The 23245-nt window shown below is 42.1% G+C and overlaps 2 pseudogenes; one reads left to right on the forward strand and one right to left on the reverse strand.

The window, feature by feature from the left end:
* Positions 1 to 200: 200 nt before the first annotated feature.
* Positions 201 to 7102, reverse strand: LOC116589401 (annotated as a pseudogene).
* A 556-nt stretch (positions 7103 to 7658) lies between these two features.
* Positions 7659 to 23245, forward strand: part of LOC116589402 — a 34306-nt pseudogene continuing 18719 nt past the window's right edge.

The raw sequence follows: 23245 nt of genomic DNA on the forward strand, positions 1-23245 counted from the left end.
ATTAATTTTGGCCATTCTGAACTATTGGGGTGGTATCTAATTGTGGTTTTGATTTGTATTTCCTCATGTGAATGATGTTGAGCACCTTTTCTTGTGTCTGTTAGCCATCTGGATGTCTTTGGGAAAAGTGCCTATTCATGTCTTCTACCCATTTCTTAAATGGATTATTTAGTTCATATTTGTTGTGTTTAATATCTTCTTTACAGATTCTGGATAAAACCTGTTAGCAAGTTTATCATTTCCAAATAGCTTCTCCCATCCTGTTTTTTAGCTTTGTTGATGGTTGCCTTTGCTGTGACAAACTTTTTATCTGGGTGAAGTCCCAAGAGCTCATTTTTGCTTTTGTTCTCTTTGCCTCTGGAGACAGTCAAAAAGTCTTCTGCCTGTGTTCTCCTATAGAATTTTGATGGTTTCCTGTAGAGTCTCTGTTTTAAATATATCCATCAACAACTTGAATAAAATCATAAGGGTAAGAAGAGAGAGGGAGAAAATGATTATAAATACAAATAAACACATCTTATGACAAGAAAGAAAAAAATATGCAGTCCTTACTATGCACCTTTTATGGGTCACAGGCAGAAAATGATATCTGTGACTTCCTTCTTCCATTTCTAATGCTATGCCTTCTCATCTCTCCCAGAAGCATAGCAGGTCAGAATTCTCTACCTGTGGAGTAAATACACCTTTGTGCCCAAAGGGCTGAGTCCTAAGTAGCCTGGCTTCCTTATACTTGTGTGGTTGATACCTTTATCATTGGATTGGAAGTACTGAGAGGCAGTATATAGATCCTGGAACCGTGCTCATGATCAACACTTTCTTCAGTTTACCTGGCATCTGAAAATTCTCTTCAACATGAACACTTTATTCTGGTAGTAGTTCTGTTCTTTCCAACTGGTGTTGACACAAAAGGGAAACCCAGATCCTCATCCTTCATTCCTTGATTTAACATAGCACTAGTTTTTCAAAGTAACAGAAATTTACTAAGATATGATAAGTGTCTCTCATCTATTTCAGAATAGGAAGTTTATACAATAAAATATTAGATTATCTCTTCTTAAAGTCATCAGCCATCCATTTCTCCAGAAATTTTTGGATGGACAATGTCTCTGGTCAGAGTGTCTCTTTTCCAAAATAGAGCTGATAACCCACCTGTCGCTTCTGGGTTCATCTGCACAACTCATGCTAGATAAAACAAACACCATGTAATTCCGCAGTCATTCAGCCTTCACCTCCTTTCATATACAAACAATATAAAGACTCCATGAAATAATTTTTATTACCAAAACAAATACGACTTCCAATAGGAAAATTCAACCTACTCCAAATTGGCACAAACAACAGTCAACTTTTAACTTCTCCTACCTGACCATAAATAAGGTGTGAACTAACTATTCTCATAACCACATCCCAGGAAGTCTGCATCCAGAGAAGGAGGGCAAGACACCAGGTCATCCAGGACCTACCCAGAAGCTTTGACTCAGGATGTCTGCAGCTCCAGAAAGAGCCACCACGAGGAATCTGGGACAGTGTTGGGGTCCTACGGGAACATAATTTCAGGGCTACAGGGGAGTAATGTAGATTCACCCCTGGAAGAGCACCATCAACATCAGAGCCTCACCTGAACCCTTCCCCTGAGAGGCTCATAGGATCCTCCAAAGGAGAAGGAAGGGGCACAGGGGTATCTGCAGGACCACCCACCACAGAGCAGATGATGAGGGACATGTCTCCTGACTGCAACATCAAGTATGGAAACAGAGTCCCAGAGGAGGAAGCTAGAGGGAAGGAGAATATATGGGAGCCATCAGTCATATTGTAGAAGGAGACATCTTCTCCTAAACATCCAGGAAAACCTCCACCATTTGAGGAACTTGTCTACAGAATAGCAGAATCACAAAGTTGGAATATGCACAGTAATTTTGCAAATATACTCCCACAGCCCAGAACCCCCCTTCTGGGCATGCTTGGTACCAGTATGTCCTCTCTACATCTCTTCTACAGACACCCAGAGACCATTCAATTCTGTCTCCATTCCTGATATCCACCACCCAGACATAGCATCTTTTTTTTTTTTAAAGATTTTATTTATTTATTTGACAGAGAGAAATCACAAGTAGTCGGAGAGGCAGGCAGAGAGAGAGAGGGAAGCAGGCTCCCTGCTGAGCAGAGAGCCCGATGCAGGACTCAATCCCAGGACCCCAAGATCATGACCTGAGCCAAAGGCAGCAGCTTAACCCACTGAGCCACCCAGGCGCCCCAGACACAGCATCTTGATGTGATGCCTTCCTGACTTAAGATGCTACAGTGCTGGGCGCCTGGGTGGCTCAGTGGGTTAAGCCACTGCCTTCAGCTCAGGTCATGATCTGAGGGTCCTGGGATCGAGTCCCGCATCAGGCTCTCTGCTTGGCAGGTAGCCTGCTTCCCTCTCTCTCCCTGCCTGCCTCTCTGACTACTTGTGATCTCTCTTTGTCAAAAAAAAAAAAAAAAAAAAAATCTTAAAAAAAAAGAAAAGGAATGTCATGATAAATAATTAAAAAAAAAAAAAAAAGATGCTACAGTGTTTTCCTGGGTCCTTAGTTGTATCCTTCTAGGTCACACAAGACTTTTAGAAACAGCAAGGTTTGGATGTGCAGACCCTGGATCCAAAGTGACATACACTGCAGAGACAATTGCCAATCATTTGAGGTCCCCCTTGCCCTATAACAAGGCACACATTAACCACCACCACTAACAGACAACTAGATGCATGTGGGCAGTGTTAAGCGTCCTGAGATTAGAATCTTGTGATTCAAGCACACGCCCCACCAACAAGGAGAAGTAACTAAAGACTGATCCAGGAGGAGAAGACTGGACTCCAAACTGAATGATATCTCTTAACATCCAATATCATCTACACCCACCAATGCACCTATGTGATTTTCACCACCCCATCTCAACCCACCACCACTGATGGGGCCAACATCTGTGTCACCACAGCAAGCTGAAGAGAGGTCAGCCACCCTGGAGCAGCAGTAGGAGGACCCAGAAAGAACTCAAAGTAAGTCACAAGGCAGGAACTTCTCCTTCCACCAATCTACAAAAGAACCACATGTTTCTTGTTAAGGCTTTGAGAAGTCTGAACACGTTGGGGTCTACATATAGTTTTCTGAAATACACTGATGCAAGAGTTACAGGGAAATATCTTTTGGAAACACTCCCTGATGCATTTATTTCTTACACATGTGCAGACACACACACACACACACACACACACACACACACGCACAGCCATGATGCTACAGCCTTCCATAAAAGTCAAGCCATAAAGCTTAACACACCTGAGAGGCTATGTAACAACCTGAAAAGAAGAATCTATGCCCAGATTTCACTCAAATTATGTTTTCTCAATCCTTAGACACATATCCTTCATGAAAGCTAGGTTTTCTTGAAACAAATGGGGGAGATCAAAATACAAGTACACAAGGCATACTTTAAAACACATACTTTAGGTCTCCTGAGTGGCTCAGTTGGTTAAGCAACTGCCTTCTGCTCAGGTCATGATCCTGGAGTCTGGGATCAAGTCCCACATCAGGCTCTCTGATCGCCAGAGAGTCTGTTTCTCCCACTGACCTCTCTCCTTTCATACTCTCTCTCTCTCATTCTCTCTCTCTCTCACAAATAAATAAATAAAATCTTAAACACACACACACACACTTTAAAACACTGACACCTGCAACAGTCAGTTAAACATCTGGCTCCTGATTTGGGCTTGGGTCAAAATGTCAGCATGGTTGGATCCAGTCCGCTATCTGGCTCCAGATTCAGCATGGAATCTGCTTGAGATTTTCAACACTCCAGACTCCACCCACTCCAATGTCTAGAGAGAGGCAGCAAGAGCAGGGAGGAGAGGGAGAAGCAGTGTCCCCACTAAGCAGGGAGCCCAGTGTGGGGCTTGATCCAAGGACCCTGAGATCATGACCTGAGCCAAAAGCAGCTGCTTAAAAAACTGAGCCACCCACGGGCCCCTAATTTTTTTTTAATTAAGGAAAAATAGCCAAAATGTGGAAGGAGTCGAGATGTCCTTCAAAAGATGTGGTTCATTTATACAGTGGAATATTATTCAGCCATCAGAAAGGATGAATACCCACCATTTGCATTGATCTGGATGGACCTGGAGGGGATTATGCTAAGTGAATAAGTCAAGCAAAAAAAGATCATATGGTTTCACTCATATGTGCAACATACAGTATAACATGGAAGACATTAGGGGAAGGAAGGGAAAACTGAAGCGAGGTGGTGGGTAATAAGAGAGGGAGATACTATGAGAGATTATGGACTCCAAGAAACCATCTGAGGATTTCAGAAGGGTGGGAGTGGGAGGATGGGGTAGCCTGGTGATAGGTATTAAGGAGGGGATGTGTTGTGATGAGCACTGCATGTTAAATGCAAATAATGAATCATGGAACACTAAACTAATGATGTACTGCATGATGACTAACACAACATAATAAAAATATTTTATCAGTATGCTTCATGAGAAAAATATTTTAAAATTAATTAATTAGTTAATTAATTACATCATGCACATCAATTCAGCAGAGAAGGGGGAGATGCTAAATATGATTGATTGATCATCATTTTTCACATACAACCCAAGCGAGCCTCTCTAAGGAGCCTCACACATCTGGACCCCTGGTTTCCTTCACCTCTGGCTTCCCCTTCTATGTTCTCACAGTTTATATCCCTGATCATAAATAGAAACAGCCAAAAAGAAAAAGCACATATTACACAGGTTCAAAGGGCCCAGATTCTTAACCTACCCCGGTACTAAAGGAACCTTTCGATAACTTTTCATTGCTTTAGGATCTTCAGACCACTCTCCTGTCCCCACACCACTGGAAGATCAAGATGATCTAATTATCAGAGGCAAATCTGGTTACATGATTACTTTCAAACAGCTTAAAACAAGTGTAAGTCCTCTCAGAAATCTCTCAAACAGGTATCGGGAGTTTATTACTTTTCATACATGCAAATAACTTGCACACCCTCTTGTATACTGCCCACTCAAACAATCACATCTGTGATTTGGGGTCTCACTTCTACCACTCTTACCTCCCCATAATCTCTCCAAAGGAATCTCAGGCTCTCTACTTTCCTTCTCAGCTACTTCTCTTTTCCTAACACATTTTTTTCTTTCCTGATTTGAACTCCACTTTTCCCTAGTAAAGAATTTTAACTCTTCCAGGTTTCTCCTTTTGCATGTTCACACTTTGCATCACAGCTTTATAGTAAAGATTGAAATCAGGGAACATGATGCCCCTCTTTGGTTTTTGTTTTTCGACATTTCCTTAGCAACCTGGGTTTCCTTCAGCTGTAAAATGAGGGGCTGATTTACTTGGCCCCAAGTTTATTCCCAGCTCCAATACTACAGCACCCTAAATATAGATCAATGACCCACCTGCCACCTTCAGTTCCAAAATGCCAGATTCACAGAAACTTCCCTTTCTGAAGAAGCAGGTATATAGATCATTGTCAAAAGCCTGAACCTTGTGGATGTGAAGGATGGCCTTTCCCCAGGTGAGGAATTCCTTCACCAGTGAAGTCTGCCCTGTGTACCGGGTCCAACTGCACCTCCCTCTGCTCCCAAATTTCTGAGAAATTTGAGTGGAACCACCACAGCTCCATGTTCTCCACATTCATGGCCAGGAACACATGACATGGCAGCATTATGTCCCCACCTAGAACTGCCACAGTGGGTTCTGAGGAGCCAATCATCATGAATTTATGATTGGCTCCTCAGAACCTACACTCCTACACTCCTCTGTGGACACAGACATTAGGGTGAGAAAGCAAGAGAGATTCAGGACAGGGAAGGGAACACACTTTCAGGTGGGAGGCCCAGACAAGTGGGGGTAAGAGTCAGTTAGGAGGTCTTGACCTGAAGGACTCAGCTTTTACCACTCTGTTCCTGAGCAAGATCCTCTTACCACATACTTGAGACACAGCAATGATGTCAAAGAGACTCCCTCAGCAGTCTGTGCTCCTGACTCCAGGCCCTTCCATGAAGGACTCTCTAACTCAGTGGTTTTAACTTTCCACAGGCATCAGAATCACCAGAAAGTCCTGTGAAACACAGACTCCTGAGTTCCACCCCCAGAGCTCCTGGTTCAGTAGTTTTGGGGTGGGTCTAAGAATGTGTATTTCTAAGGGGGGTGGTGGGGACTCTGTTACTAATGCTCCAGGGACCACACTCAGATCCACAGCTCTAACCTGTCTCCTCTTGGGACAGGACTCAAAACTGACCACAAAACACCTGTGGCCTAGGTGGGAACTCTCTGCTCATTCAGCCAATTCAGGAACTTACCCACATCTACTCCTAAGTTAGATATTTGTCCCCATATCTTAGTACTCTGGTAAATTACATTTGCACTAAACCTAGAGTCCACACTATTTCTATTAAAGCCTGTCCCCACTCCATCCCCTATAGGACACAAATCACTACTTTATACAACAAAAGATTCACTTCACTGCTGCCACCCCCTCAGTCTTTGGTCTTCTGAGAACTGATGGACATGTCATGACAGGACACTTCTCCAAGAAGCACCCATGCTGGACCTCAGAAGAGTGACTTCCCACCTCTTGTGCTACTCAACTTTGATTGACTCACCATATGTCTCACCTGTGGGATGATAGTGACTACACTCCCTGTGACTGTTCTCTCCTATGTGCATGACTCTTTCAATCCACAAGCAAAACCATATCCCTCCTCTGCTCAAAGCCCTGCAATGGCTCCAAGTTTCCCACATGTCCCATAGGCCCTATAGGGATGACCTGCCAGTGCTCTCTGACCCCCCAACCCCTGCTTCCTTCCCTCTCTGTCACTCTACTACAGCAGACACTTATTTCCTTGGCTCCCTGAACAAAGAAGAACACTTCCAGCTTTGCTCTGGTTGCTCTGCATGATAGAATCCCTCAATCCTGGGGGATCCTCACAGGATGACACCCTTCCTCCACCATGCTTCATTCCCATCTCACTACCTGCCCGCCCAGCCCTTTGGAAATGTTCCCAGTCTGCTCTACCCACAGGGCCAGACCTTTGTTGCCTCAGCACAGGGGTCTCCTCCATGTCTGCATGAGTCACAGGTTACCACAGATGCCCAGAGACACAGAGACACTGTGCTGTTCTTCTGCTGCTCCCTAATTATAACCAGGAAATTACTGAGAATTATGAGAGTCAGACTGCATCCTCCTCAAGGATACTGTGGCTCCCACCACATGCACATTGTCCTGGGGTCCTTTGCTTATTCAGTTCACCTGAACTTCAGTCCCATACCCCCACCCAGCCCTTTGCTTCTTAAGACAAGGCCCTGGCCATTCACACAGCCAATGCCCAGTCGATTTTCCATGATGGGTCCACAAAACTCATCTTCTCTATCCTTGAGGAACTTCTGCCTCAGGATAAAGGATCCCAGCAGGGCAGGAACAGCAGAGGGTAAAACGAGCCCTGCTTCACACATAAGTGGCGTGAAGCCCAAAGAAGGGCTTCACACCACTTATATATAGGAGGCAATCAGTGGTCTTAAAGGACAGATTCTGGACTGCTGACATCTCCTCCACTCTCATCCACTTTCTGTGTGACTTTCTTCAACAAGTTTCTTCATCCACTCTGCCTCATCTGCAAAATGGAGATAGTAAGAGTATAAGGTATACCCCAAGGTATAAGCAGAATCTTCTCAATATGTATATGCATCCTATGAAATTATGTCATCAGAACAGTACCTGGACTTGGAAATGCTACAGAAATATCATTAAATAAATAAGGAAAATGCTGCCCCCATTTTTATCCAGCACCTCCACCCCTAACCCCACCATGATCTCAGCCTCCTCCTCACAGCCAACAGCTCTGAGCTTTACTCTTGTTGCAAAACAAGTATCTTCAGAACCCACTCACCTGCTTGAAAACCAGGGACTTCATAAGCATCTCTAACTCAAAAGTGCAAGATCTCAGCTGACCCCAAATCTGCTCTCAGATTGCCTCAGCAGTTTGCTGCTCTGAGCCCCACACCCTGCTTCCAGGTCCAATACGGGTGATGCTGGCTTCTCTTGTCTGAGAGGAAGTGATTCCCAGATGAGTGGAGAAGGAGAGCCTGGCACAAGTTGCAGGGGTCTCTCCTGAAATAGAGACCCAGAGCCCTAAGCACTTCCATATTGAAGAATCTGCCCTGTACTGACTCTTTCCACCATTTTAAAGTGAAGGCTTCCAAAACGCAATCCCAGCAGACTCTGCCCTACCCTCTGGATGGTGCACCCTAGTTATCAAGAAGGAAACAGCATGATCAGAGCCACAGAAACAGGACAAGTACAGGCACACTGACCTATTCTGCAGGGGGACAGACAGAGACACAGACTTAGCAACCATTTATGGAACAACTACTACTCTCCTGGTCATCTAACTGTTCACTACTAAGATGACACCATGTCTGTGGGTGTATTGTGGATCCACCAGTGTAGCTGTTTTGCCTTTCTTCACCAGGAGACCATCCATATCATCCCACAACCTGGCAACAGACAATTTAGTATTGGGCATCAGTATCATTCAGGAAACAGTCCCTGCAGAAGTAAATGCACAGTGCTCTGTGTCTGCTTAATACTGTATTATCACACAGGGCCTGGATGTGCCATTCAGCCGCTCCCTGACAGGTCACATTCTGCACCAGAAATGTGGATTCTATGGCCTCTGAAGGAAAACCATAGAGCACTAGGGCTCTCCTCCAGCCCCTCCCTTGCTGCACTTTCTCATCTCAGTAAAGGACACCTGGCCTCACCCAGTTATGTCTGCCAGAAACCTGAAGCACATTCCTGACACTCCACATTCTTAGTATACTTCCAAAATACTAGAAAGTTCAATAGTTTCTCAAATTCATATTCACTGTCCAGCACCTACCTACAACACTCTTATGTCCTCCCTGATCCAAACTGGGGGTCTCTGTTTCCTGATGAGTATTCCTACCACCTCCAGCCTTACCTCCTCAAGCTCATTTTCTTCTCTCTTTTTTTTTAAATGAAGGTCCATAGTGTGTGCTTTCACTAACATCACAGATTTGACATATTCCAAGGCTTATACAACCGTTATCTCAACTTAGGCTTACAACATTTTCATCACAAAAAAATAAATTCCTGTACCCATTAGTCATTTCCTATTCTTTCCCCTTTCCCCATCCTCTCCTAGGGAACTAAGCAATCGGGAATTTATTCACATTCATTTTTACTCCAAGGTCATTATCCTCTCAAGTCAGCTTATGTTAGGTCTCCTCATCACTTCAAAGGATCCCCTGCTAATGAGATGAGAGAGATCCCTCTCTCATCTATGGCTCTCAGGTCCTGTCTTTGTACCTGACATCATCCATCACATACCCAGTTGGTTGCTCACTGGCCTGGGTGAGTTCCTCCAGTTCATGGAGCTTCCCCAGCCTCAGGCCTTCTCACAAGCCACTGAATCAATCTCTCTATAAATCTCTCTCTCTCTCTCTCATCCCTCAAACTGGTTACCATTGCAATCTTTCCTAATGTTATTTTCCTCAGTGGGGCCTTCACCAACCTGCTCATCCCCACATGTGCCCCGTACACGTGTTTGTTGGGGGTTTAGTAGCACCCTGTTCTCCTCCACAACCCTGATGTGTGTTCTTCTGTGAACCGTTTGTGGCATCCACAAAGGGAGGCACTGTGTGCCCTGGTCACATGTCTAACACACAGCACTTAGGAAACTTTGCTTGGGCTCATGTGCAGAGGAGTCATTTCAGCAGCCAGCTGAAATGTGCTACCCAGCACTGTCCAAATTTGAAAAACATTTCAATTCACTGAGAAACACAAAGACTATTAACTCTGACTTAATCAAGTCAGACCCTGGGTAGATACAGCAATTCCAACATCTTCTCCACTCTTTTTTTCTTCCTACCCCAAACATGTATGCAACACTGAAGCATCACCGGAATAGAAACTCAGATTTCACACCTGACCTTTGTTTGCTCCCTTAAGCCTGCCCAGTGCTCAGGTGTTCATGTGTGACTGGTGTTAAGACACTAGTTTGGGCCAGCACTCCATGGCCATACTTCTGCCAGCTTCCTGTCACTACTATTTCATTCTATAGATGAGGAAAACAAATCTCTCAGTTTCACAACCACACATCCAGCAAAACCTTTCCCAGCCTTTTCACTCTCAACTGTTTTGAATGATCCACTGTATTTATTTTCAGAAAGCAAGAACTGACAGACCTATGATGCACAGGAGTGATAGTTTTCTGCCAAGATGTCTGGATTGAGATATTCTGGGCAGACCCAGGACTTCTGGATATATCTGAAAGCATCCCATGTTGTCATCCTCAAACATCCATTCCGACAATATACACATAGACTCAGGAATATTGGGGAAATCCTTAATTTAAAAAGATATGTTATGGGGGGGAAAGATGGCGGGGAAGTAGGAGGAGGCGCCTTTTCAACCTGTACCCTAAAATGAGCTGATTACCTACCAAAGAACTCCGATCACCCATGAAATCAGCCTGAGATCAGAATTATACATAACTGGATCTCTACAGGGGCAGAAGACACCAGCGGGCAGGTAAAGCGGAGTGGGAGCAGTGAACTGATATTGGAAGATAAGCAAAAGGGGGATGGATTCACCAGAGGCGACCCGTTGGAAAGTAATACCCCTAATATGAGCGAGAGTGCCCTGCGTCTGGGGACCAGCATTAACTTGGAGACTGGTTGAAAGCACTTCAAAAGAGCAAAGGATCGCAGGGGGTGGAGTGATATTGTGGGAATTGGGGCAGCTTGGGACAGGGGCTTAAGTCCCCGGTCCCAGGACAGCCTCCCCTGGCGCTGAGCCAGAGAGTGCGGCGGAGAAACCAGGTCTTGGTCCCTAAGCCGCCAGCGCACCCAAGAATGTGTGGGGTCTGGCTCCTGTGAGGGGCTGGGAGCCACGCCAGATGGCAGAACTCATGAGCCCTGCTATAGAGCCTGAGATGCGTGCACCCCTCACCCTCCCCTGAAAGAGGTACACAAAGGCCCAGCCAGCGCTCTTTGACCTGCGCCATTGTTTCAGAGCCTAAGACGTGCGCCCCAAACTCTCCCCTGAAAGAGGTGTGTGAAGGCCCAGCCTGGTGCTTTCAGACCTGCACCCCATTCTCAGAGCCTGAAATGCATGTGCAACCCACAGCCTCCCCTGAAAGAGGTGCGTGCAAACTGGGCACTCTTAGACTCAGGAAGACCAGGCACTCCCAGCCCAGGCCAGCGGGAAAATCTCAGTGTGCGATCGCTGCTTGGAACCTCTCTGGCGGTCTGGAGCAGCCCAGACAGCCGCTGCTGCTGTGGTTTTGGGTACAAGCAAAAGATTCTGCGTCCCCAGGGACCGCGACTTGGAACCTGCACTGCCAGCGGCCAACGGGGAACTTATTTGGGCTCTGCAGCCAGACTGGGCTTCTCTCTGAGAGGGAGGTCAGGGTGCAGCTTGTTTTCCTCTAAAACTACAAAAACCATCAAAAGCGGTCAAGGTGAGGGAAAAAAAAAAAAAAGTGAACAAACATAAAAACCGCCAGAGAACAAAAGCCTGAAAAAAAAAACCAGTTTCCTCAGACCCCATCACCTTGAGGGAGGGAGGGGAACTTAACTCAGGGAACACTATTGACTGAAAACCCATGTGGCAGGCCCCTCCCCTAGAAAACCAACCAAGAAAGGAAAAAAAAAAAAAAAAAAAAGACTGCAAAAGAACAACTACCAATACTTCATAAGACAACTTTTATTTTAACTCGTTCCCATTATTCTGGTTCATTTTTTTTATATATATAGATAATTTTTTAACCTATCTACCTTCACAGTGAGATGTCCAGTACATCAAATTCCATGATAACCTTCTAACCTGAACTTTTTGATAAAAACACCTGTGTTTTTCTTTTGGATTTTTATTTTTTGAATTTTCTCTTTTTATTTTAGTTTAGTTTAGTCTAGTTTATTCCTTTTTATTTTTATTTTCTAATATTCATATAGAGTTAAACTTCAAAGTAATCCCCTTTCCCCAATCAATACTACCCCTATAAGTAAACGAATTTTTAACCACCAATTATCTTAACATTTAACAGTCATTTAACAAAGATATCAAGATATTTAACAAAGATATCAAGATACATCCAGGAAGAATCAAAACAACCTGCCCTCGCCCACACTGAGAATTTATAACCACTCCCCATCTTTTTCTTCCACCATTGTTTCTGTGTTTTTGTGTTTGTCCTGATAGTGTATAAATCTTACATTTGGGGCTCTTTTTGATGAGGTTCTTCCTTTATTTGCATATATATATATTTTCTCTTGTCATATACTTTTATCAGTCTTTGTGTTTGTCTGATTTTGTTTGTATACTTCATAAATCTTACCTTGGGGCCCATTTGGGCTGAACCTTCTCTTTCATCTTCACTTTCTTTCCTGTCTCTCTCTCTTTCTCTTTTTTTTTTCCTTTTTTTTTTTTTTAATCTTTTGTCTCTCATATAGGTGGGGAATCCTGATTACTCAGAAGTGTTCCAGGGTGCACCTTGACTGCACCACGGTGGATACATCCAGCTACATCTTTTCAGTCATCTCTCACCAAAATGACAAGGAGGAGAAATGCCCAAGAGAAGGAACAATACAGAGGATGGACCTTCTGCAACAGAGCTAACAGCTATCAACATAGACAATATGTCAGAAAGAGAATTCAGGCTAACAATTATCCAGTCAATAGCTAGGTTGGAGGAAGCCATGGATGACCAAATGGAATTGATTAGGGCCAAGCTGAAAGCGACCAGAGATGATGTTCACAGTGTTAGGGCAGAGTTAAAAGCTACCAGGGCTGAGGTTCACAATGCTCTCAGTGAATTCCAATCTAATCTAAATTCTCTAAAAGCTAGGGTAACTGACACAGAAGATAAAATTAGTGATCTGGAGGACAAACAGATAGAGAAAAAGAATCAGGAGTAAGCCTGGAACAAACAGATTAGAAACCACGAAAACAGAATCAGGGAAATAAATGATGCCATGAAACGTTCCAAAGTCAGAATTATTGGAATCCCTGAAGGGGAGGAGAAAGAAAGAAGTCTAGAAGATATAGTGGAACAAGTTCTTAATGAAAATTTTCCCAACCTCGCCAATGGAACAAGCGTTCATGTACTAGAGGCAGAAAGGACTCCACCCAAGATCATACATCCCAAAAAATACCAAGGCATCTGATAGTCAAATTGAGGAATCATAATTGTAGGTATAATCTATTAAAAGCCGCTAGGACAAAGAGGCACCTTACTTACAGAGGAAAGCCCATCAGAATAACGTCAGATCTGTCCACAGAGACCTGACAAGCCAGAAAGGGCTAGGAGGATATATTCAGGGCATTAAATGAGAAGAACATGCAACCAAGAATACTTTATCCAGCAAGACTGAAATTTAAAATGGATGGAGAGATAAAGAGTTTCCAAGACCGGCAAGGCTTAAAAGACTACGTAACCACCAAGCTGACACTACAGGAAATATTAAGGGGGGTTCTATAAAAGAGGAAAAATCCTAAGAATAGCATTGAACAGAAATATAGAGACAATCTACACAAAGAAATACTTCAAAGGTAACACGATGTCAATAAAACATATCTATCAATAATCACTCTCAATGTGAATGGCCTAAATGTGCCCATGAAATGACACAGGGTTGCAGATTGGATAAAACGACAGGACCCATCAATATGTTGTCTACAAGAGACCTAAAGATAGACCCAGACTGAAAGTAAAGGGATGGAAAAGCATCTTTCATGACAATGAGCCCCAAAAGAAGGCTGGGGAAGCGATTCTCATATTAGATAAATTAAATTTTAAACTAAAGACTATAGTCAGAGATACAGAAGGACACTACATCATTCTTAAAGGGACTATCCACCAAGATGATCTAACAATTGTAAATATCTATGCCCCCAATATGGGAGCAGCCAATTACCTAAGAAAACTGTTAATCAAGATAAAGAGTCATATTGATATGAATACATTAATAGTAGGAGATCTTAACATGCCTCTCTCAGAAAGAGACAGATTATCGAAACAGAAAATCAATAAAGAAACAAGAGCATTGAATGACACGTTGGACCAGAGAGACCTCATAGATATATACAGAACATTCCACCCTTAAACAAGAGAATACCCATTCTTCTCAAGTGCACATGGAACCTTCTCAAGAGCAGACCACATACTGGGTCACAAATCAGGACTCAACCGATACCAAAAGACTGAGATTAATCCCTGCATATTCTCAGAAAACAATACTTTGAAACTGGAGCTTAATCACAAGGAAAAGTTCAGAAGGAACTGAAACACCTGGAAGCTAAAGACTACCTTGCTTAAGAATGCTTGGATCAACCAGGAGATCAAAGAAGAACTGAAACAATTCATGGAAACCAATGAGAATGAAGACACTTTAATCCAAAACCTATGGGATACAGCCAAGGTGGTCCTAAATGGGAAATACATAGCCATCCAGGCCTCTCTCAAAAAAAATTGAAAAATACAGAACACACTGGCTGTCTCTACACCTTAAAGAACTGGAGAATCAACAGCAAATCATACCAACTCCACACATAAGAAGAGAAATAATCAAGATTAGAGCTGAGATCAATGAGGTAGAAACCAGAGATACAGTAGAATGTATTAATGAAACTAGAAGCTGGTTTTTTGAAGGAATCATTAAGATAGATAAACCATTGGCCACACTAATCCAAAAGAAAAGAGAGAAAGCCCAAATTCATTAAATCATGAATGAAAAGGGAGAGATCACAACTAACACCAAGGAAGTAGAAACAATCATCAGAAGTTATTATCAATAGTTATATGCCAATAAGTTAAGCAACCTAGATGAAATGGACGCGTTCCTGGAAAACTATAAACTCCCAAAATTGAACCAGGAAGAAATCGACAACCTGAATAGACCGATGTCTAGTAACGTGATTGAAGCAGTAATCAAAAACCTCCCAAAAAACAAGAGCCCAGGACCTGATGGATTCCCTGGGGAATTCTACCAAACTTTCAAAGAAGAAATAACACCTATTCTCCTGAAGCTGTTTCAAAAAATTGAAGCAGAAGGAAAACTTCCAGACTCTTTCTGTGAAGCCAGCATTACCCTGATCCACAAACCAGGCAAAGACCTTCCCAAAAATGAGAATTTCAGACCAATTTCATTAATGAATATGGATGTTAATATTCTCAACAAGATCCTAGCAAACAGGATCCAACAGCACATTAAAAACATTATCCACCATGACCAGGTGGGATTTATCCCTGGGCTACAAGGATGGTTCAACATTCTCAAATCAATCAATGTGACAGAACAAATTAATATGAGAAGAGAGAAGAACCACATGGTCCTCTCATTCGTGCAGAAAAAGCATTTAACAACATCCAGCATCCGTTCCTGATTAAAATGCTTCCAAGTATAGGGATAGAGGGAATATTCCTGAACTTCATAAAATCTATCTATGAAAGACCCACAGCAAATATCATCCTCAATGGGAAAAAGCTTGCAGCCTTCCCATTGAGATCAGGAACACGACAAGGATGTCCACTCTCACCACTCTTGTTCAACATAGTATTATAAGTCCTAGCAACAGCTATCAGACAACAAAGAGAAATAAAAGGTATCCAAATTGGCAGTGAAGAAGTCAAACTCTCTCTCTTTGCAGATGACATGATTCTTTATATGGAAAACCCAAAAGACTCCAGCCCCAAACTACTAGAACTCATACAACAATTCAGCAACGTGGCAGGATACACAGTCAATGTACAGAAATCAGTGGATTTCTTATACACTGACAATAAAAATACAGAAAGGGAAATTAGAGAATCTATTCCATTTACTATAGCACCAAGAACCATAATATACCTGGGAATAACACTAACCAAAGAGGTAAAGGATCCGTATTCAAAGAACTACAGAACACTTATGAAAGAAATTGAAGAAGACACAAGAAGATGGAAGACCATTCCAAGCTCTTGGATCAGAGAATAAGCATTGTTAAGATATCTATACTGCCTAGACCAATCGATACTTTTAATGCCATTCCAATGAAAATTCCACCGGTATACTTTAAAGAGCTGGAACACATAATCCAAAAATTTGTATGGAATCAGAAGAGACCCCGAATTACTAAGGAAATGTTGAAAAACAAAAATAAATGGGGGGCATCACGTTACCTGATTTCAATCCTTACCACAAAGCTGTGATCACTAAGATAGCATGGTACTGGCATAAAAACAGACACATAGACCAGTGGAACAGAGTAGAGAGCCCAGATATGGACCCTCAACTCTATGGGCAAATAATTTTTGACAAAAGAGGAAAAATATACAGTGGAAAAAGACAGTCTCTTCAATAAATGGTGCTGGGAAACCTGGGCAGCTATATGTACAAGAATGAAGCTCAACCATTCTCTTACACCGTATACAAAGATAAACTCAAAATGGTTAAAAGACCAAAACGTGAGACAGGAATCCATCAGAATCCTAGAGGAAAACATAGGCAGTAATCTCTTCGATATCAGCCACAGCAACTTCCTTCAAGATATGTCTCCAAAGGCAAAGGAAACAAAAGAGAAAATAAACTTTTGGGACTTCATCAAAATCAAAAGCTTCTGCACAACAAAGGAAACAGTCAAAAAAACAAAGAGGCAACCCATGGAATGGTAGAAGATATTTGCAAATGACAGTACAGACAAAAGGTTGATATCCAGGATCTATAAAGAACTCCTCACACTCAACACACACAAAACAGACAATCATATCAAAAAATGGGCAGAAGATAAGAACAGACACTTCTCCAATGAAGACTTACAAATGGCTATCCAGACGCATGAAAAAATGATCATCATCACTAGCCCTCAGGGAGATTCACATTAAAACCACATTGAGATATCACCTTACACCAGTTACAATGGCCAAAATTAGCAAGACAGGAAGCACCAGGTGTTAAAGGGGATGTGGAGAAAGGGGAACCCTCTTCCACTGTTGGTGGGAATGCAAAGTGGAGCAGCCTCTTTGGAGAACAGTGTGGAGATTCCTCAAGAAATTAAAAATACAACTTCCCTATAACTCTGCCATCGCACTCCTGGGTATTTACCCCAAAGATACAGATGTAGTGAAAAGAAGGGCCATCTGTACCCCAGTGATTATAGCAGCAATGGCCATGGTCGCCAAACTGTGGAAAGAACCAAGATGCCCTTCAACGGACGAATGGATAAGGAAGGTATGGTGCATATCCACTATGGAGTATTATGCCTCCATCAGAAAGGATGAATACCCAACTTTTGTCACAGCATGGACGGGACTGGAAGAGATTATGCTGAGTGAAATAAGTCAAGCAGAGAGAGTCAATTATCATATGGTTTCACTTATTTGTGGAGCATAACAAATAGCATGGAGGACATGGGGAGATAGAGAGGAGAAGGGAATTGGGGGAAATTGGAAGGGGAGGTGAACAATGAGAGACAGTCTGAGGGTTTTGAAGGGGCGGGGGATGGGAGTTCGGGTACCAGGTGGTGGGTATTATAGAGGGCACGGATTGCATGGAGCACTGGGTGTGATGCAAAAATAATGAATACTGTTATGCTGAAAAAAAAAAATGACACAAGGAATGGGCACCTGGGTGGCTCAGTCAGTTAAGTGTCTCCCTTTGTCTCAGGTCATGTTCTTGGCGCACTGGGATTGAGCCCAGCATTGGGCTCCCCACTGAGCCTCTTTAGCTACTTGTATTCTCTCTCTCTGTCAATTAAATAAATAAGCTTTCAAAGAAATTATCCTATTAAAAAAATGACACAGGGAAAAAGTCTTATTTCTTTTTCTTTTCTCTTTCTAAAAGATATCATGGTTGTTTAATTCTGTCTTTTTTTATGATTTTTTTTTCAGTTTATTTATTTATTTATTTATTTAATTTTTTATTTTTTATGAACATATATTTTTATCGCCAGGGGTACAGGTCTGTGAATCGCCAGGTTTATTTTTTATTTATTCTCAGCATAACAGTATTCATTATCTTTTCACCACACACAGAGCTCCATGCAATTCGTGCCCTTATAATACCCACGACCTGGTACCCCAACCTCCCACCCACCCGACAATTCAAACCCCTCAGATTGTTTTTTAGAGTCCCTAGTCTCTCATGGTTCACTCAAAATGGATAAAAAACCTCAACGTGAGACAGGAATCCATCAGAATCCTAGAGGAGAACATAGGCAGTAATCTCTTCGATATCAGCCACAGCAACTTCCTTCAAGATATGTCTCCAAAGGCAAAGGAAACAAAAGCAAAATTAAACTTTTGGTACTTCATCAAGATCAAAAGCTTCTGCACAGCAAAGGAAACAGTCAAGAGGCAACCCATGGAATGGGAGAAGATATTTGCAAATGACAGTACAGACAAAAGGTTGATATCCAGGATCTATAAAGAACTCCTCAAACTCAACTCACACAAAACAGACAATCATATAAAAAAATGGGCAGAAAATATGAACAGACACTTCTCCAATGAAGACATACAAATATCTATCAGACACATGAAAAAATGTTCATCATGACTAGCCATCAGGGAGATTCACATTAAAACCACATTGAGATACCACTTTACACCAGTTAGAATGGCCAAAATTAACAAGACAGGAAACAACATGTGTTGGAGGGGATGTGGAGAAAGGGCAACCCTCTTCCACTGTTGGTGGGAATGCAAGTTGGTGCAGCCTCTTTGGAGAACAGTGTGGAGATTCCTCAAGAAATTAAAAATACAACTTCCCTATGACCCTGCCATTGCACTACTGGGTATTTACCCCAAAGATACAGATGTAGTGAAAAGAAGGGCCATCTATACCCCAATGTTTATAGCAGCAATGGCTACTGTCACCAAACTGTGGAAAGAACCAAGATCCCATTCAATGAACGAATGAATAAGGAAGATATGGTGCATATCCACTATGGAGTATTATGCCTGAATCAGAAAGGATGAATACCCAACTTTTGTGGCAACATGGAGGGGACTGGAAGAGATTATGCTGAGTGAAATCACTCAAGCAGAGAGAGCCTATTATCATATGGAAAAAGTCTTATTCTATTGAATATCTCCTAAATGCCAGGAAGAAAGCTACACAAGTTGTATTTACAAAACATGATTCTCACACATGCAAACAGAAATGAAGACATCAGTCCTGCCATCTAGTAACCTTTCATGCAGGAACTTTCCAGAGTAGGGAAGGCTGTAACTGCAGTAACAATGCCCCCCACACCACTACACACCCCAGTCCTCAAGCCCAGCCCAGCCCCCAACTCCATACAATGCAGGGTTAAAGAGGAGGAGAAAGGGGAACTTGGACCCAGCAATGATGCAGATGATAGGGCCTGAAAGTTTATACCCCTGCATGCCCTTCCTCGGACCCCATGTTGAGAGGGGAGAGGAAGGAATGACAAAACACAGGGAAGATTTTCCTGAAGGATAGTGGAAGGATATTTGAAGACACCTTGGAAAGGAAACAAAACAGCAAACTCCCTGCCTCCTCCAGCTCATCAGGCTTAAGTTCTGGCTGTTTTATCTACAAACTCTGTTCACTGACCATGAATGAGTTTACTTGCTCCAAATATAGATCCTTCTGATGCTAATTGAGTTAATATTATACTATTTACTTCAACAGCCACATAAAAATTCTTTTTTAAAAAATTTTATTTACTTTTTGATTTCTTTTCAGTGTTCCAGAATTTATTTTTTATGCACCACACCCAGTGCTCCATGTAATATATGCTCTCCACAATACCCACCACCAGGCTCACCCAAACCCCCACCCACAACCCCTCCAAAACCTTCAGTTTGTTTCTCACAGTCCACTGTCTCTCATGGTTCTTCCCCCACTCCAATATTTGTTTTAATTCAATTATTGACACATAGTATATTATTAAACTCAAATGTAGAATTTAGTAATTCATCAATTGCATATAACACCCAGGGCTCATTACATCAAGTGTTACCCTTAATGCCCAACAGTCAGTTACCTCTTTCCCCCACACTCCTCTCCCATCCAGCAACCTTCAATTTGTTTCCTGTAATTAAGAGTTTCTTATGGTTTCCCCACTCTCGACATTTAGTTGCTTCAAGTGCCTTTGAAGCAGTTTCAGAGAAATACTTAAGCTAGAAAACTAGGGCTAAGATAAAATGAATTAAGATTTTATAATGTGCCAGTTGGTGGAAAAAATTAAACCTACTTATTAAAAACATGAAATAAAGTTTAATTTATTATTCTAAATTTTTATTAATTTTTAATTAGAGTATACTTGACTATGATAAATTCATTTCAGGTATACAACATAGTGATTCACAAGTTAAACATTACACTATGCTCACCATGAGTGTAAATACCATCTAACTGGGAGCCTATTTCCCTCTCTTCATTCACATTTTTGGCCCCATCTGCCCACCCGACCTCCCTCCTGCCACTGTGACTTCTTTGAGGTTCTCTTCTAGCAGGAAAATGCAGGGTTGATAAAAATTCAGGGTTCTGAGGCATTTCAATATTTTTATTACAATTTACTCGATGCACACAATTATTATCTATGCTAAACCTTTTTCTTTCTATGGAAATATAGTGTCATTTTGTGCTGCTGTATATTCTACTAACCTCCAGAAAAGACTCTGGAGAGCAGTTGTTGTGGAAGTCCCGGTGTGGAACAGGAAGCTCCAGTGGTGAATGAATTCGGCCAAGGCAGGACACAGGAAATACAAGTTTATGGAATACACTACAAGGGAGCAGGGGGCAGGCCAGCAAAGGAGATACTGTTGGCCAGAGGCTAGTGGTGCTGGGGCTACAGGGAAGTGGGGGAGTAAGGAGGTATTGAACTGTATGGAATTTTCTTTTTTGGTAACTGTGCCCGGCCATAAGTAGCCCATTGGTCAGAAGCTAGGGTCTCTGGCTGTTTGGAGATGGGTTTCCTGATGTGCCTGTTTGCCCTCAGCCTGGCAGTCACCACGGGCCCTTCGTCCTTACTCAGAGTTCCAGGGCTCAAGCCTGCTACCTGAAAGCACCCTCTACACCAGGTTTTAAAATATGTGAAACTGCAAAAAAATGAATTTATAAATAATTACTGTTTGCACAATTCTTCACAACAAACTGTTGCTTTGGCTCCCAGCAGGGGCAGCTGAAGATAAGCAATAGTAGAGCTTCCAGCGTGGACATCTGTGCAACTTTCCGGGATCCACTGGAGATTTTGATGGGGGATGGAAAATGAAGGAGAAATGATTGAGAGACAGTTCATGCTGAGGAGATGGGAACAAAATGTGGACATGTCCAGGAAATTGTATCTTCTATGCCAGTTAGGCCATGGATTGATTTAATATCTATAAACAGACATTAAGTTGGACCAGACAGAAAGTAGGATTTTATCACCTGTGTATCTGAAAAGGTATTAACTTGTAAAGATGCCATTGCTGCCAATCAAAAATCAAGAGCATTTGAGAGTGACTTTGAAAAGAGACCCTGAGACCTTATGATGTCTTTGTAAAATCTAAACATTGTAGAAATACCTGCCTTTATAAAAATTAAAGAGTATAAACTAACGTTTTTAAAGAGTTTGCTTACACCTAATTTCCACACCTGAAATCCTTGGACTCTTTTAGTTGCATACCTGGAAATTAATTGTTTGAGTCCTCCCTTTACTTCAATTTAATATTTGGCACTCCTTGGATTGAATGTACTATGCTGAGTGTTTTCAATTTGACTTGGGGTAAAGGCTCTAGCATTATCTACTTCTATGCAAATTTCTTAAAGCAGAATTGTTTGCATGTTTTCCTGCCTTCACAGAAGGCAAAAGTTTCTTTTCTTTTCTTTCCTTTCCTTTTTTTTAAAATAACAAAGTAGACATTCAATTATTTATTTTATCTTCTCAATGCTAGATGTGGGCAGTGTTTATGTATTTCTCATTCATCATTGTATTCCCAGCACTAGATCAGTGTCTGGCTTATAATCACCACTCAAGAATGTCTGTTGCTTGAAAAATAAACAGACCTCATAGACACAGAGAAAACTTTGGTGGTTGTCAGAAGGTAGAAGGTGGGAGGAATGGGCAAAATAGGAGAAAGGGATTAAAATTTTAGAAAGGATGAATACCCAACCTTTGTATCAACATGGACGGGACTGAAAGAGATTATGCTGAGTGAAATAAGTCAAGCAGAGAGTCAATTATCATATTGTTTAACTTATTTGTGGAGCATAACAAATAGCATGGAGGACATGGGGAGATGTAGAGGAGAAGGGGGTTGGGGGAAGTTGGAAGGGGAGGTAAACCATGAGAGACTATGGACTCTGAAAAACAATCTGAGGATTTTGAAGGAGCGGGGGGGTGGGAGGTTGGAGGAACAAGGTAGTGGATATTGGAGAGGGCACGGATTGCATGGAGCACTGGGTGTGGTGCAAAAACAATGTATACTATTACACTTAAAATAAATTTAAAGATTTTTTTCTTAAACTTAGGAGGGGGTTATGCCTGGGTGGCTCAGTGGGTTAAAGCCTCTTCCTTCAGCTCAGGTCACGATCCCAGGGTCCTGGGATCAAGCCACGCATCTGGCTATCTGCTCCCCAGGGAGCCTATTTTCTCCTCTCTCTGCCTGCCTCTCTGTCTACTTGTGATCTCTGTCTGTCAAATAAAATCTTTAAACAGACCTCAATGTGAGAAAGAAATCCATCAGAATCCTAGAGGAGAACATAGGCAGTAATCTCTTCAATATCAGCCACAGAAACTTCTTTCAAGATATGTCTCCAAAGGCAAAGGAAACAAAAGCCAAAATAAACTTCTGGGAATTCATCAAGATCATAAGCTTCTGCACAGCAAAGGAAACAGTCAAGAAAACAAAGAGGCAACTCACAGAATGGAAGAAGATATTTGCAAATGACAGTACAGACAAAAGGTTGATATCAAGGATGTATAAAGAACTCCTCAAACTCAACATACACAAAACAGACAATCATATCAAAAAATGGGCAGAAGATATGAACAGACACTTCTCCAATGAAGACATACAAATATCTATCAGACACATGAAAAAATGTTCATCATGACTAGCCATCAGGGAGATTCAAATTAAAACCACATTGAGATACCACCTTACACCAGTTAGAATGGCTAAAATTAGCAAGACAGGAAACAACATGTGTTGGAAGGGATGTGGAGAAAGGGCAACCCTCTTCCACTGTTG

The sequence above is a fragment of the Mustela erminea genome, chromosome 4 (assembly GCF_009829155.1).
Source record: "Mustela erminea isolate mMusErm1 chromosome 4, mMusErm1.Pri, whole genome shotgun sequence".
Taxonomy (NCBI): Eukaryota; Metazoa; Chordata; class Mammalia; order Carnivora; family Mustelidae; genus Mustela; species Mustela erminea.